This window comes from Hyperolius riggenbachi, chromosome 10 (assembly GCF_040937935.1).
Source record: "Hyperolius riggenbachi isolate aHypRig1 chromosome 10, aHypRig1.pri, whole genome shotgun sequence".
NCBI classification, from domain to species: domain Eukaryota; kingdom Metazoa; phylum Chordata; class Amphibia; order Anura; family Hyperoliidae; genus Hyperolius; species Hyperolius riggenbachi.
In genome coordinates, this window is record NC_090655.1 from 81,817,866 (window position 1) to 81,834,985 (window position 17,120).

Here is a 17,120-nt window from a genome sequence, read left to right on the forward strand (position 1 = left end):
CATGTGTCCTTCTTTACTCCCCCTGTGTGCCCGCCTCTGTCCCTGTGTCCTTCTTTGCTCCCCCTGTGTGTCCCCCTCTGTCCTTGTGTCTTTCTTTGCTCCCTATGTGTCCCTATGTGTCATCCTTTTCTCCCCCATGTGTCCCCTTCTTTCCCCCTGTGTCCTCCTTTGCCCCCTTGAACTAGAACTAAAGTTTTGCAGGTTAGCAATGCTGCTTGTTACTGGATAGATTCATTTGCAGAATTCATGAAGTTTGGTAGAGTCTAGTAAACATACACTGATAAAGGAAGTGGAATCTTCATGTTTAGACTATATATCATGTTGGTTTTCACACTTCATTTTTACAACTAACCACAACAACTACTGTGAGCCAGCCAAGAAATGTTACACATCATTATTTCCTCTAAAGACCGCTGTACAGACAAGAAAAAAATACAGCAAAAGGTAGACTGCAAAGTACGTGCAGTCTAGCTAATAGAAGCTTTTACCAGTCATAAAGTCCTGGGATTTGGTTATGTAATGACTCAGTCCTGTGTACTGGAACAAAGGCTTATACACACGTGCAACATTTCCACCCCACTAATGGTCCAAACTTGGCTTGTTGGACGATAGTTTGCCGTGTGTACGCGTGACAAATGACTAGACAAGCAACTGACAACAGGCGGTTTGCCCAATCCAACCGGTGGATCAACTCATGCGACTGTTAGGCTGATGCTTGTTACTTCCCTAGGGCCCCATTTACCTTAACCTCTTCCCGACTGCCTAATGCCAATGAGCAACGGGAGGGTAGCAGCCCCAGGACCGCCTAAAGCCGATTGGTGTCAAGAGCGGTGGGTGGGGATTAGCAGGGAACGTGCATGCGCAATCGTTTCCTGCCGAGACGTGGAAATCCGTGTTCAACCTGTCAGCCCGTGAACACGGCTGGCAGGCTCTTCAGGAACAAAAAATGGTTTGTTTACATTTGTATAGCACAGCGATTTAGCGTGGCTCTGTACAGGGGACCAGGGCAGCCATCAGGGGGGGACAACTGACACTGCAGTGAGGGGCCCAGGGCTTCTGGGGGCCCTGGGACCCACAAGCGCTGGAAGGGCCGCCTGTGCTGGCTGTGGGCCTGTGGCTCACTAACCACCACACTGCGTTCCAGCACTGACAAAAAAGGCAGAGGAAGAAAAGAGGGGGACAAAAGAGAATGGATAAAGAATAAGAACGGACCTACAAGTTCCTATCTCATTTGTTAACCGGGGACTACCTGTATTTTGCTAGTATTTGACTCCACCCACAACATGCCATGGTCACGCCCACTTTTTGCCGCATCTTGCTGTGCATGCCGCTTTCTTCAGTGTCAGAGCCATGAAAATTTTTTTGCCGCAGCGCACTTCGTGCACGGGGGTGGGGTGGCTAGTAGGTGGGCACAGCAACCAGTGGGTGGGTCCAGGGAGGGGGGCCCCAGGCCTGAGGATGTGTGAGGGGCCCCAAAATTTTTGATGGCGGCCCTGCAGGGGACACTAGCTTTCCCTCCAAGCGGCTCACAGTAAAATCCCTCTCATAGGCTGATGCTTTTTTATTCAAATAAAAAGAAAACTACTGATCGCAGCAGCAGTCAGAGACCACCAAAAGAAAGCCCTGTTAGGAACAAGAAACGGAGGCAAGTTGTATGGCTGTGCAATATAATGTTAAAGCTGTGCAGTGTTGTATTGTGAAAAATCACCTGGTCACTAGGGAGGTGTAAAGGACACATACAACAATGCAGGCTCCCTATGGAGGCTCTATACCTTCCAGCATGTCGCCACAACACCCAGCATACCCCATAGAGGCACCACAGCTCCAATATGCCCCATACAGCTACCAGAGCACCTAGCATGGCACCACACAGCAACCTGCATGCTCCAGCATGCATTTTTTTTATGAATGGAGAGGGGGGCTTCATCCAACCTTTTTACTGGGCAGGCCTACTAAGAGTTAAGTTCATGTCAATTTGGTTTCACCCATGACCACACACATATTCTGGTGCGTGGCCACACCCATTTTTCAGCTGGAGTTTCCAAACGTTCCCCCGGATCTCTTAGGATGCCCTGGTGGCCAATGTGGGGCTGGGAAACAGTTCTGTTCAGCTTCATCCTTTCTGACAGAGTGGACAGAGTGGCTTTTTGCTCTCTAATTAATTGATGCCTTTTGATTGCTGAGCAACAGGTCTCTGATTACAGCAGAGCAGAGAGGGAGATGACCGCTGCCCTGCTACTGCACCACTGAGGGACTCACTGCTCTGAAAGGATATACAATCATTTGTCAGCTGGGAGAAAACAGAGGCCAGTAAAATATTTGTTGCTATGGAGGAGGGAAGAGGAACAATGCGCAGCAGATGACAAAGCAGCTTCTGGTTGGGGCATCACTGTTGCTAAAGATCTGGTGTGCCAGATTTTTAGGTGATGAAAGCATATTGAGATTACCAACTTGCTTCTCTAGAAATGTTTTAAGCTGAACCCACAATAAAACATGCACTTAAAAAAATAAAAGCAAGTGAGATCGGTGGACCTTTAGGGCCCATTCACACTTGAAAGGGAAAAAAGCTGGCAATTTTTGCCTGGCGTTTTGCGAGAGTAAAATGAAGTTTATTGGTTTTACAGAAAGTGCGCAATAATTGTTTAAAGAAAATTAGGCAGGTGCAATAATTTTATTGATTCCAAAACCTTTAGTACTAATTATTGGAACTCAAATTGGCTTGGTAAGCTCAGTGACCCCTGACCTACATACACAGGTGAATCCAATTACGAGAAAGAGTAATTAAGGGGGTCAATTGTAAGTTTTCCTCCTCTTTTAATTTTCTCTGTGGAACTGCTTGGTCTACAGATAGTGTTAGCAAAAAATCCTTATTGGGAATGAGCAAACACACCTCTGTACACTTTAAGGGGCAGTTCAGCTGTACAGGTCAAAGCATTCTGGACATGGAAGATATTGAATCTAAACACCACTAAAGTGAAATGGGGAAGTAATTTTTTGAAACACTTTGACACACTTGTGGCATACACCTGGCATGTAGATGTCACTGTTCTACTTGTATTACTACATAAGATTATCTAGACTGTTGTGGGTCACTGGGTCATGTTCTGCCTTGCTAGGAACATGGAGAGAAGACACTGCTTATGTAGGTGTCGGTGAAACCTGTAAATAAACCTAGCTTCAGTTATCCTGCCTTAGTGGTAGGAGAACAGAGGCACCAGAAGAATAAAAGTGCATAAAATCTTTAAAAAAATTGCTGGGAGGAAGTGGTGGACTTACCTCCGTAAAGCAGACACAAAGGACTGTCACTTATGTAAACATACACATTTGTTAAAAATACCCCAAGAATGCAACGCGTTTCGCGGGCTCAGCCCACTTCATCAGGCAATAAGCAGGGGACAAACAACTGTAAACAAGAGACAAAGGCATAGCTATAACAATTGCCAAAGGCATAAATACATTATTATTAAATGGTGAAAGTGTGGTGAGGATAGTACTTTAAGAATGGTATTCAGTGTTTATAGAAGGGGGGTGATAACGAACAAAATGATAAGAAATAACTGTATGGTGAATTGGTGTAGCTAAAGATTGAGTATAAGGGATGGGTAAATAAAGCTAGGTGATGAGATGGTGGGTGGTGAGCCTGGACCAGAAACTGGTTAATGACTAAATCTTTATCAGCATTAGTTACGGAGTTGTAGTGAATATATGGCAAATGGGGAGACAATTATAAGAACTTACCAGCAATTCAGTAACAGTTATAGCAAGTGGAGTGCCTCTGTAATGGTGTGAGGTCACTTGCTGCTTTAAAGAGAAACTCCAACCAAGAATTTAACTTTAGCCCAATCAGTAGCTGATACCCCCTTTTACATGAGAAATCTATTGCTTTTCACAAACAAACCATCAGGGGGCGCTGTATGACTGATATTGTGGTGAAACCCCTCCCACAAGAAGCTCTGAGGACTGCGGTACTGTTGGCAGTTTGCCACAATGTAACAAGGTTCACAGACAGGAAATAGCTGGTTACAGCTGTCTCCAACGGCCAAAACAGCTAGCAGCAGCTACATAACCTGCCCACAGTAAAAATGTCACCATGTAATAAATGTCAGAATGAAAATCGGGTAGAGGAAAGATTTTACAATGAGCAAACACTGACTAAATCATTTATACATAATCATTGTAAAAATGAAGCACTTTTTTTATTACACTATTTTCACTGGAGTTCCTCTGTAGATGTAATGGGGTAGGCTTGTATGGCCAATCCGGGTGTTGGTCTGGTGTGGGTGGGTGGGGCAAGTAGCCTAGGTGACGGGGAGAATGCCAATCGGCTGTGGCCAGCTGTAAGAAGCCGATTGGTGTGTCTGACCTGTTGTGTAACTCACACGCTTTGTATGCGTGCACCGGGCTGAGGCCTATCACGTGTGAGGGGGGGGGCGTGTCAAAGGATGGTGCATCAACTGCACAACCTGGCCGGGGATAGATGCGCGCATGCGTAAAAAGGGACGCGTTAGTATTGATGTGCGATGCAATGTAAAAGCCGCATCACGGGACAAAGTGCATAGTGTGCATGCGTAAAAATTGACGTGGAGCGCAAGTGATGTAAGGATAATGTTGTGTTTGGTAACAGGTATTTTGCTGCCCTCAAGTGGTGGAAAAAATGTATAACCGTCATGAAATTCCAATACACATTACACACTGTTGGGGATAAAGAAATGGGCATTAGGAAACTTTTTGTAATATATACACAATTAATTGTATTTACCTGACGATTGTATTTACCAAACACAACGTTTTCCTTACATCACTTGCGCTCCACGTCAATTTTTATGCATGCACACTATGCACTTTGTCCCGCGATGCGGCTTTTACGTCGCATCGCACATCAATACTAACGCGTCCCTTTTTACGCATGCGCGCATCTATCCCCGGCCAGGTTACGCAGTTAACGCACCATCCTTTGACACGCCCCCCCCCCCCCGTGATAGGCCCCAGCCCGGTGCACGTGTACAACGTATACAAAGCGTGTGAGTTACACAACAGGTCAGACACACCAATCGGCTTCCTACCGCTGGCCACAGCCGATTGGCAGTCTCCCCATCACCTAGGCTACTTGCCGCGCCCACCCACGCCAGACCAGCATCCCTCACCACCCACCATCTCATCACCTAGCTTTATTTACCCATCCCCTATACTCAATATTTAGCTACACCAATTCACCATACAGTTATTTCTTATCATTCTGTTCGTTATCACCCCCTTCTATAAACACAGAATACCATTCTTAAAGTACTGTCCTCACCACACTTTCACCATGATAATAATGCATTTATGCCTTTGGCAAATTGTTATAGCTATGCCTTTGTCTCTTGTTTACAGTTGTTTGTCCCCTGCTTATTGCCTGATAAAGTGGGCTGTGCCCGCGAAATGCTTTGCATTCTTGGGGTATTTTTAATAAATGTGTATGTTTACATAAGTGACAGTCCTTTGTGTCTGCTTTACGGAGGTAAGTCCACCACTTCCTCCGAGCAATTTTTTAAAGATTTTATGCACTTTTATTCTTCTGGCGCCTCTGTTCACCAGTATACTTGAGTCCACCCCAGGTGAAGGGGTGACCTACCCCCTTTTCTTCTGATCTACAGAGAGTGACTTCTTAATCCTCAGTGAGGACAGGTCTAATCTCCTCACCTGCTTATTGAGTGGTTACCTAGGCGGTAACCCACGTTTGGGAGTATAACCATCTCACTCTTCTGCTTATTCAACTAGTACTGACATACTACACTATATTGGGCTCTCGATCTCTCTCAACTTTAGTTTCACCATGCCTTAGTGACTGCTTAAAGAGAGTCTGAAGCGAGATTAAAAAGCGCTTTTAAGTTTATATGCTTTATGTTTGCCCCTGCTAAAATGCCGCTATCCCGCGGCAAAACGAGGGGTCTTTACCCCCCAAATCCCCTCTGCAAGCTCCGGGGAGCGCTTCCTGTATAGGCAGAGCTAAGCCCTGTAGCTCCGTGCCTTCAAACGGCATACAGACCTTTTTTTATGATTTGGGCTCGTAAGTCCTTTAAAAGCGATTTTTAATCTCCCTTCAGAGTCTCTTTAACACAACAAATTACAACCTGCATTTTTTCTTCCATACCCAGGTGAGCCTGCCTTTGTGACTTCTGAACACATTACCACACTTTTTAAAGATAGTGGTTGGTGGGTGGAAAAAAAAAATACATTTAAATAGCTGGGTTGTAAAGCAGAATTAGTCTGGCACAGGGGCGTTTCTAGGGTCCTTGGAGATCGAGGGCTCCTGTGGGCACCAGGTGGGGGGGTATATGCGCCGCGCGCAGCGTGCCGCGGCAAGAAATGGGCGTGGCGATGATGTGAGTGGGCGTGGTCATGGGTGGGGCCAAATGTACATGAACTTAGCAGCAGTGTAAGCTACAGATAACGGGCCTGCCCATCGAAATATTGGATGGAGCCCCCTGTCCTTTATTTAGATAATTTACAATCAGTATAGGCATAGATCAAAGATGTATACGCACATACAATTTTGATTGGTCAATCACTGACCTCCAATTTTACCACCCCCGTGCAGTAAGTGGGCCAAAAGACAATGAATTTTATGAACGGAGCTAAAATTGGCTAATCAAAATTGTATGTGTGTACCAGGCTTTACAGCTAATACTGTACATACTGAAAGTAGCAGGGATTAGCATACAATATAGCTGGTTTACAATCAGTAAAGGCACAGAGTAACACCTTACACTGTACACACTGGAGGTAAATCAGCACTCAGTGCAGGCACTAGAGAACAGCGTATACTGTACATACTGTAGGCAGCAGAATTCAGCACACTGCAGCTAGCGCGCCAAAAATATGAGGATCACGTTGTGCGGCGTGCTTATCGCGCTGCACCGAAAAATGGGTGGGCCATGGACCAGAATATAGGTGTGGTAACGGGTGGAGACAAATTTACATGAACCTAGCAATGGTGGGACATTAGATTATGGCAGTGGTGGCGAACCTTTTGGAGGCCGAGTGCCCAAACTGCAACCCAAAAGTCACTTATCTATCGCAATGTGGCAACAGCAATTTAAACTAAATACTGTACAAACGTTTTAACTCATACATGAACATTATGGAAATCCAAGTTGAAAATAAACTCTGAAGATAAACAATTTCATCCATCCTACTCCTGAAAAATGTATTCAATTTTTTAGAACCTCCCAGTTTTATTTTCTGTTTTAAAAAGCTAAAAAATTAGGTTTAATGCTATTGTCTCATATGATGAGGATTCAGCTTTTCCCATAGTCTCGCAGTTAGCAATCATGTGACCCCCAACAAGACAAATTCAGCAATCATGAGGCCCCCAACAAATCATGAGGCCCCCAACAAGACAAATTCAGCAATCATGAGGCCTCCAACAAATCATGAGGCCCCCAACAAGACAAATTCAACAATCATGAGGCCGCCAACAAATCATGAGGCCCCCAACAAGACAAATTCAGCAATCTTGAGGCCCCCAACAAATCATAAGGCTCCCAACAAAACAAATTCAGCAGTCATGAGGCACATAAATAGACAGCATTTCACATAAATAGGCAGAATGCCCCCTTAATATGGTAGCCCCCCAAGTTAGGTAGTGAGTGACAGGCGCCTCCAGTTAGGTAGTGAGTGACAGGGACCCCGATAGTGAGTGACAGGGAGCCCCTTTAGGTAGTGAGTGAGTGCCAGGGAGCCCCTTTAGGCAGTGAGTCAGTGCCAGGGAGGCCCTTCAGGCAGTGAGTGAGTGCCAGGGAGCCCCTTTAGGCAGTGAGTGCGTGCCAGGGAGCCCCTTTAGGCAGTGAGTGAGTGACAGGGAGGCCCTTTAGGTAGTGAGTGAGTAACAGGGAGGCCCTTTAGGTAGTGAGTGAGTGACAGGGAGTCCCTTTAGGTAGTGAGTGAGTGACAGGGAGCCCCATTAGGTAGTGAGTGAGTGACAGGGAGCCCCATTAGGGAGTGAGTGAGTGCCAGGGAGCCCCTTTAGGTAGTGAGTGAGTGCCAGGGAGCCCCTTTAGGTAGTGAGTGAGTGCCAGGGAGCCCCTTTAGGTAGTGAGTGAGTGCCAGGGAGCCCCTTTAGGTAGTGAGTGAGTGACAGGGAGTCCCTTTAGGTAGTGAGTGAGTGCCACGGAGCCCCTTTAGGAAGTGAGTGAGTGCCAGGGAGCCCCTTTAGGCAGTGAGTGAGTGCCAGGGAGCCCCTTTAGGCAGTGGGTGAGTGCCAGGGAGGCCCTTTAGGTAGTGAGTGAGTGCCAGGGAGCTCCTTTAGGTAGTGAGTGAGTGACAGGGAGGCCCTTTAGGTAGTGAGTGAGTGCCAGGGAGGCCCCTTTAGGCAGTGAGTGAGTGCCAGGGAGCCCTTTTAGGCAGTGAGTGAGTGACAGGGAGCCCCTTTAGGTAGTGAGTGAGTGACAGGGAGGCCCCTTTAGGAAGTGAGTGAGTGCCAGGGAGCCCCTTTAGGTAGTGAGTGAGTGACAGGGAGTCCCTTTAGGTAGTGAGTGAGTGACAGGGAGCCCCTTTAGGAAGTGAGTGAGTGACAGGGAGCCCCTTTAGGCAGTGGGTGAGTGCCAGGGAGGCCCTTTAGGTAGTGAGTGAGTGCCAGGGAGCCCCTTTAGGTAGTAAGTGAGTGACAGGGAGGCCCTTTAGGTAGTGAGTGAGTGAGTGCCAGGGAGGCCCTTTAGGCAGTGAGTGAGTGCCAGGGAGCCCTTTTAGGCAGTGAGTGAGTGACAGGGAGCCCCTTTAGGCAGTGAGTGAGTGACAGGGAGGCCCCTTTAGGAAGTGAGTGAGTGCCAGGGAGCCACTTTAGGTAGTGAGTGAGTGACAGGGAGTCCCTTTAGGTAGTGAGTGACAGGGAGCCCCTTTAGGAAGTGAGTGAGTGACAGGGAGGCCCCTTTAGGTAGTGAGTGAGTGACAGGGAGCCCCTTTAGGCAGTGAGTGAGTGCCAGGGAGCCCCTTTAGGTAGTGAGTGAGTGACATGGAGTCCCTTTAGGTAGTGAGTGAGTGACAGGGAGCCCCTTTAGGCAGTGAGTAAGTGACAGGGAGCCCCTTTAGGTAGTGAGTGAGTGACAGGGAGCCCCTTTAGGCAGTGAGTGAGTGACAGGGAGGCCCCTTTAGGTAGTGAGTGAGTGACAGGGAGCCCCTTTAGGTAGTGAGTGAGTGACAGGGAGGCCCCCCCCCCTAGCCCCCGCCGCTCCCCCCTCACCTGGCAGTGTATTCAGACCTCAGGATCAGCGGCGACCCGACCAGTACTAGCGGGCGCCGGACGCACCCGCTCGATATGCGGAAGTGATGTCACTTCCGCATATCAGTGCGGGCGCTGGGTCCTAGCGCCCGCACGATTGGTCGCCGGCTCGCCGCCTGATCCTGAGGTCTGAGTGACGCGGCGGCGGCTGGAGGGAGCCGCTGACAGAGGGGGCGGCCGGGCGGAGATCCGTGGCACCCCAGGACAGATTGGGGGCACGTGCCCCCCCAAAATAGGGCTAGCGACGCCCCTGGTCTGGCATCATATTCAGGGCTAGTTCACAGTGCTCAGCTGCATTTCAGAATAATTCGACATGTCAACTCATGAGCCTGTTGGGTCTGCATTGTAAATGGTCACTTATTCTAACTCACTGCATGCAGGCTTAGGGCCCGTTTCTACTAGAGCGAATCTGCATGTGTTTCCTGCATGCAGATTCGCATAGACAATACAAGTGGATGGTTTCCACTTGTCAGGATTTCTGAGCGTTTTTCTGTGCAGAAATAATCTGCACGGCAGAGCCCTCAGAATTTGCACACTGCCCTCCGGTGTGCGATTTGCATACAATGTATTTAATAGGAAATTTGCATGCGTTTTCGTATGCAAATTGTACCGGTGAATTTTAACACGAATTCCTGGGTGTTTTCGCATAAAATCAATGTAAAAGCACACAGGCACTGACATGGTTAAATTTGCATACTCATTAACATATGCGAAAACACCCACAAATTCGGGGTAAAATTCGCATCCAAATTCGTTTTTTGCATTTTCTGCGACTAATTCGCACCGCACAAGTGGAAACGGGCCCTTGTATTACAGGCGTTGTATTACAGTCTTTATCCAGTCTCCATTGCAGTTCACACTCATAATAACTGACAATAACTGACCACTGTGAACCTAGCCTCAATAAAAGCTCAGTTTCATACTCTTTTATTGCCCACACTGTTAACACACACACGCACGCACGCACGCACGCACGCACACACACACACACACACACACACACACACACACACACACACACACACACCCTACACACCCTCTACGCACACACACACACACCCTACACGCACACACACACACACACACACACACACACACACACACACACACACACACACACACACCCTACACGCACGCACACACACACACACACACACACACCCTATACACACACACACACACTTCAAAGTACTGTGGCGTGGGAGTCGCCATTTCATGAATGTATTATATACGTGCATTCAGGAAAGCACTCTTCTTTACTTACAGTCACACTGAATCCTGCAAAGAAAAACTCTCTAAGGGCCCATTCACACTTGCTAAACGCAAAACGCTTTTCTTTGCACTGAACACGAAAAAAAATCACCATTCACACTTGGCGATTTTTCAGCGATCGCGTTTAGCGCTTCTAAAGCACTGAAATGCGATTGCCGGAAAATCGCCTCAAAATGGTGCAGGCTATACGTTTGCGTTTGTTGATTTGCGTTAATCGCCGGCGATTAACACAAATTGCCCAAGTGAGAACGGGCCCATAGGGTATTATTGCACTAGCGCTTTAAAAAGCACTAGCGCTTGAGCGTTTTGCCGAAATCGCCATCAAAACGCTCTGGTTTGAATGGACCCTTATAGGTATTCTGACCCTTATCAAAAGCTCTTAGTGATCAAAAGATAATCTGGGGAGCCATGGCAGTGCAACAATATAAATAATATGCTTCCAAGCGAGTGAAAAACAGTCTATTAACTGTCCGTTTCATTAACTTCTTATCCAATATTACTTTGTCCCTGGAGATTCTTATGGTGTGACTTATCCATAAGAGCAGATGGGATATTATGACTACAGTTACACTTTTAACTGCATCTTATGTCTATGGCAAAGCTGAGTCACTTGCTATTACTATCCATGGATAAATAAACATGCAGCTTATCTGCTGTGCTAAATTATATTTTCTATTGCCCTTGAAATTAACACAATGGTTTAAATTAATCTCATTACACAATATTAAACGTTTTTGCTGCAACCCCAAGAAGTTCATCATGGCATGGAGGACAATCATTGGAAACTGTAGAAAATTAGTTGGAAGATCGTGTTTGTAGGGAAATCACATTATCTATCATATGAATGTGTCATTATTCATGTGCCTCAGAGCAGTGGTTCCCAAAATAGGGTGTGTGGACCCAGGGCTGGTTCTAGACTTTTTGCTGCTTGAGGCAAACTTGTGAGGGTGCGCCCCCCTGATTTGGAATGATCGCACAGCACCCCACAATTTACTCAGTTAATGTTCTCAGTCAGCAAGGGAATGCATGCAACAACTTGAGACATGACCTGCTGGAGGTCAGCATAATAACACACTGGCTGGCTGCGAGTCTGTGGATCAGTGAATAATGGCGCACATCGCCTATGCATACAAATGGAGCCGCATTAAAAAGATACGCTTATCGCTATTTATCGTTAGTACTGCATAATAATGGCGCACAGGGAAAAAATGAGAAAAACGGCACACACTAACGTTATTTATCAATAGCGCCGTTCATATGCCAAACAGAACATGTTATTATGCACAGTAACGTTATTTATCAATATCGCCCTACATCAGCCAAACTGCAGAAGTTATTTAACTGCAAAACGGTGAATGGATTTAATGTAACACTGTCAAGGTTAGGGTTAGGCACCACCAAGGGAGATTTAGCGTTAGGCACCACCAGGGGGGTGGTTAGGGTTAGGCACCACCAGGGGGTCTTAGGGTTAGGCACCCCCAGGGGAATGTTTAGGGTTAGGCACCACCAGGGGGGTCTTAGGGTTAGGCACTACCAGGGGGGTCTTAGGGTTAGGCACCACCAGGGGGGTCTTAGGGTTAGGCACCACCAGGGGGGTCTTAGGGTTAGGCACCACCAGGGGGGTCTAGGGGTTAGGGATAGGTACAGGGAGGGTTCTGTGTGAGAGTAGGGTTAGGTGTAGTTACAGCACAATATACACCACCAGGGGGGTGGTTAGGGTTAGGCACCACCAGGGAGGGTTTAGGGGTTAGGGATAGGTATAGAGAGGGTTCTGTGTGTTAACGCTAAATAACAATAAGGCTTTAACCACTGGCGTACCAATAGGGGATGCGACCCCTGCCATCGCGGGGGGGGCCCCCCTAGGGCCCGCTCAGGGACTTTTGGGGGCAAGAGGGGTCGCAGCATAAGAGGAGAGTGTGGCAGATCGGTGGGGAGGGGGGAAATTCCCCCCCCCACACCATCCCTCACCTCGGGCTCTCCTCTCAGCGCTCCCCCTCCTGCAATCATTGGTGGCAGCGGACAGGCAGCAGCGGCTACCCGCTGCCACCAATGATTGCAGCAGGGGGAGCGCTGAGAGGAGAACCCTAGGTGAGGGAGGGGGGGGGGAATTTCCCCTGTCCCCACCGATCTGCCACACTCTCCTCTTATGCTGCGACCCCTCCTGCCCCTCAAAAGTCCCTGAGGGGTGGGGGGGGGCGGGAGGCCCGTTTTTTTTTTTCTTTTTGCAGGGGGGCCTGGGGATTTCTAGGTACGTCCCTGGCTTTAACGTTAAATAGCGATAAGCGACAAACGGATTAGCGGCAACACCGTGCTCCATTTTCAGATGGACACGCGAGTCTGTGGCAAACAAACTGCTCACCCTCAGCCAGTCGGTCCTCAGTCAGGACAGCACCTCCTCCCTTCTGCTGTGCAAGTCAAATTAAACACTGCTGCTCCCCTGCCTCCCCCCTCCTCACTCACTGTCAGACTCCTCACACAGCACAACAAGCTGCTTTTCCCTAATTATGACCTCTTTACCTTGCTCTCCTCTCGCTTCTCCTGCTACTCTGACTGCATGCTGTAAGTGTAAACACAGTACAAACATGCCGTCCCTGTAATCTCTGCGCCTGATGCAAATGTTATACCTTGCTTCATGAGAGATCCAGCTCTCTGTGGACCACTAATGGGTCTCAGGCCCAAGTTTATCACTACTTATCACAATTTATTGATCTATATCTTGTTTTTTTCGCCACTAATTAGGCTTTCTTTGGGTGGTACATTTTGCTAAGAATTATTTTTTTATAAATGCAATTTAACAGGATTAATAAGAAAAAATTGGAAAAAATTCATTATTTCTCAGTTTTCGGCCATTATACCTTTAAAATAATCAACACTACCATAATTAAAACCTATGTATTTTATTTGCCCGTTAGTTATGACACCATTTAAATTTTGTCCTTATCACAATGTATGGCGCCAATATTTTATTGTTTTCACTATTTACAAGCTTATAATTTAAAGTGACTCCGTAACAAAAATTACAACGTTTTTTCTACCATCCTACAAGTTCCTAAACCTATTCTAATCTGTTCTGGCTCACTGCAGCACTTTGTACTATCACGGTCTCTGTAATAAATCAATGTATCATTCCCCTGTCAGACTTGTCGGCCTGTGTCTGGAAGGCTGCCAACTCTTCCGTGCTGGTCTGTTCCTCTATGCACACTCCAGTGTGTGTTTTATTTACATAAGCCAGCAGCTTCTCTGCTATCTTATCAGTGATAGAAGAGAGCTGGATAAAAACCCTCTTCTGTTAGGCTGTGAAAGTAGCTGGCTGACACATACTGAGGAATTACAAACACAGGCACAGGCAGAGCTGTCTGCAGGAAGCCTGTAATGCTCAGTGCATGAGAGAAGAAGGGGACAGAAGGTAAACACACAAATGATCTTTTGAGATTCAAAAGGAAAGCTGTATACAGCCTGCTTGTGTATGGATGTATTTTCTATGTGTGGACATATTGTACATCAATCTACTTCCTGTTTTGGTGGCCATTTTGTTTGTTTATAAACAAACTTTTTAAAACGTCGGGGAGCGGCGAAATTGTGACAGAGGGTAATAGGAGATGTCCCCTAACTGTTTACTTTTGTGCGATTTTAACAATACAGATTCTCTAATGTTCGTAGTATACCCCCTTCAAATGCATATTTAAAAAGTTCAGACCCTTAGGTAACTATTTATGTCTTTTTTTTTTATTGTAATTTTTTTTCCATTAAAAATTTTATTTGGGTAATATTTTGGTGTGGGAAATAAACAGTTAATTTTTAATGTTATTATATGTGTAAATTGCAATGTAAAAAATATGCAGATGTAGTTTTACTATTTGGCCACAAGATAAGCGGAAGCACAAGGGGGAAGCAGAAATTTTTATGTGCAGAAAGACTGAAGCCTCTAGTAAGAGTGCTTTGGTTTTTCTGCTGGGGACACGGATCAGTGATCGGGAACCATGTTCCCATTCACTGATCCCAGGGCTATCGGGGAACAGCGCAGGGGCGCGCGCAGGAGCGTGCCAAAGTGTGGCACCGCAGCAGAGCAGCCGCCTGGACGTGAGCTTCACGTCCAGGCAGCAGAAATGGTTAAAAAAAATAAAAATGTGTGTTATTTCTTAATGACAAAACAATGCATATTGCCTACTCACTGGAACTGATGTATTTGAGTATCTCTTGCTTCAGGGACAGCAGAACTGATGTTTATCATAACAGAAGGCATTAGGGAAACAAATGAATAATACATACCAGGAGTACCTAGGGCTGGATTTAGGCCAAGGCTTCCTAGGCCATGGCCTAGGGCACCACAGGAGAAAGGGCACCAAAGCAGCAGGCTACACTGGTGCAGCATTTGCAAGCTTGCAAATGCTGCAATGCAGGGAGATCAGGTGAGCGCCTGACTGCGGTACTCTACTGCTAGCCACCTGTGCAGCAGCCACCTTGCTCTCTGTGCATGTTTGCATTGTGGCTGGCGGTTATAGACTTGGGCAGCATTGGAGACGGAAAGGAAGAGGAAGCTTCTGCACTGGAGACGAGTGGAGAAATGAGTGACACAGATTGCTCCTGCCGTGTGAAGGCGAGCTGGCTACCTATACTGAAAGGAAGGGGGGGGGGGGATTAAGGGAGTCATCTGCCTACTTATACTGAAGGGAAAGGGGGGAGGAGTCATATGGCTACGTATACTAGAGGGAAGGGGGGAGGGGTCATCTGGCTACCTATACTGGAGGGAAAGGGGAGGAGTCATATGGCTACCTATACTGGGGGGGTCATCAGGCTACCTATACTAGATGGAAGGGGGAGGGGTCATCTCACTACCTATACTGAAGGGGGGCGGCTGGTGACAGTGGCCTAGGGTGGTAAAGAGTACAAATCCGTCCCTGGGAGTACCCATTAGGTAGATTGCGATCTTCAGGTAGATCTCATAGGACTTGTTCTGGGTAGATCCCACACTGCCCGCCTAAGTGACATGTGCATCATACTTAGGTCTTTTTGACTTGTATGAGCTTAGTGTGAAATGCTGATCATCTGATGTTTTACAGCAGTATAGAGGATTATGACGTTGTAAGCCGGGAAGCCATATATTTAGAAGCAGAGTTACAGAGAACCCAGCAAGCTTATGGTGAACCAGAACTCCTAGGAGTGTGTAAGGGGCTACAATGGACCAAAAAGCCCTCTTACTAAAATGCTATGAAAAACAAAAGTTTATAGAACGAGACTCAGGAAGAAGGCTTTCCAGAGTCTCAGAATTGTGAACTTTAGATAACCAGCTAATCTCAGACACAACCTGATCAACAAGAAGCTTCATTCTGATCATGACATCACTAACCAGGAATTTCAATCCTGCATACTGCATATGCATACTGTACACTCACGTCAACAAGTGTCACACATACCACAGAGACCTCACAGTGTATCTCCAGTCACTGCTTCCACTGTCGCCAGTCTAAACCCATTAGCCTAGTGCTGCATGCAGTCTATTTTATTAGATCCTGCTGGAAATGTCTGAAAAGTGCTGCAGGTGTATCTTGGGTAAAATATTTCTGACCCGCCCACCCCCACCTCCAACTACAGCATGCTTATTTCACAAAAGAGCAGACCCAAAAACCTCTCTTCCCTCAATGCTCGCAGTATGTACATGTTGAGCAGATGAATTAAAGTATTTGCACATCATTGCATTCCAGCGGATCTGGAGGTGTGTTTAGCGCACAGGGTGAACAATGGATGATTTACATATTTCAGCAGTGATGCACTGGAAGAAATCTCGGCGCCAACTTCAACCTGAATTATTGCAAATACTTTCTTTTTAAAAGAAAGCAAACATTTTCTTAAGCAATACATGCTAATTTTTCTGGACACTGAGCAGGATATTGTAAGCATACTATTGTGAAATCTGGTCAAGCACTGTTCTATTTGACTTACTGAGAAGGAGTCTGATATTCATCTAATTGACTGGCGGCTTGTAGTAATCACTGATGGACTGCCATTGTGCATGTGCTGCAATTGTGGCTTGTGGTGATCACTGATGGGCCGACTCTGTGCATGTGCTGTAGTTGTGGCTTGTGGTGATCACTGATGGGCTGCCGCTGCGCATGTGCTGCAGTTGTGGCTTGTGGTGATCACTGATGGGCTGCCGCTGTGCATGTGCTGCAGTTGTGGCTTGTGGTGATCACTGATGGACTGCCGCTGTGCATGTGCCGCAGTTGTGGCTTGTGGTGATCACTGATGGACTGCCGCTGTGCATGTGCTGCAGTTGTGGCTTGTGGTGATCACTGATGGGCTGCCGCTGTGCATGTGCTGCAGTTGTGGCTTGTGGTAATCACTGATGGACTGCCACTGTGCATGTGCTGCAGTTGTGGCTTGTGGTAATCACTGATGGACTGCCGCTGTGCATGTGCTGCAGTTGTGGCTTGTGGTAATCACTGATGGGCTGCTGCTGTGCATGTGCTGCAGTTGTGGCTTGTGGTGATCACTGATGGACTGCCGCTGTGCATGTGCTGCAGTTGTGGCTTGTGGTAATCACTGATGGACTGCCGCTGTGCATGTGCTGCAGTTGTGGCTTGTGGTAATC

The 17,120-nt window shown here is 47.0% G+C and overlaps 1 protein-coding gene across 1 annotated transcript in view; it reads right to left on the reverse strand.

The window, feature by feature from the left end:
• LOC137534031 (C-type lectin domain family 2 member B-like) overlaps nt 1-17,120 on the reverse strand; it is a 150,333-nt gene that overhangs the window by 87,168 nt on the left and 46,045 nt on the right. The gene's annotated exons all lie outside the window — the stretch shown is intronic.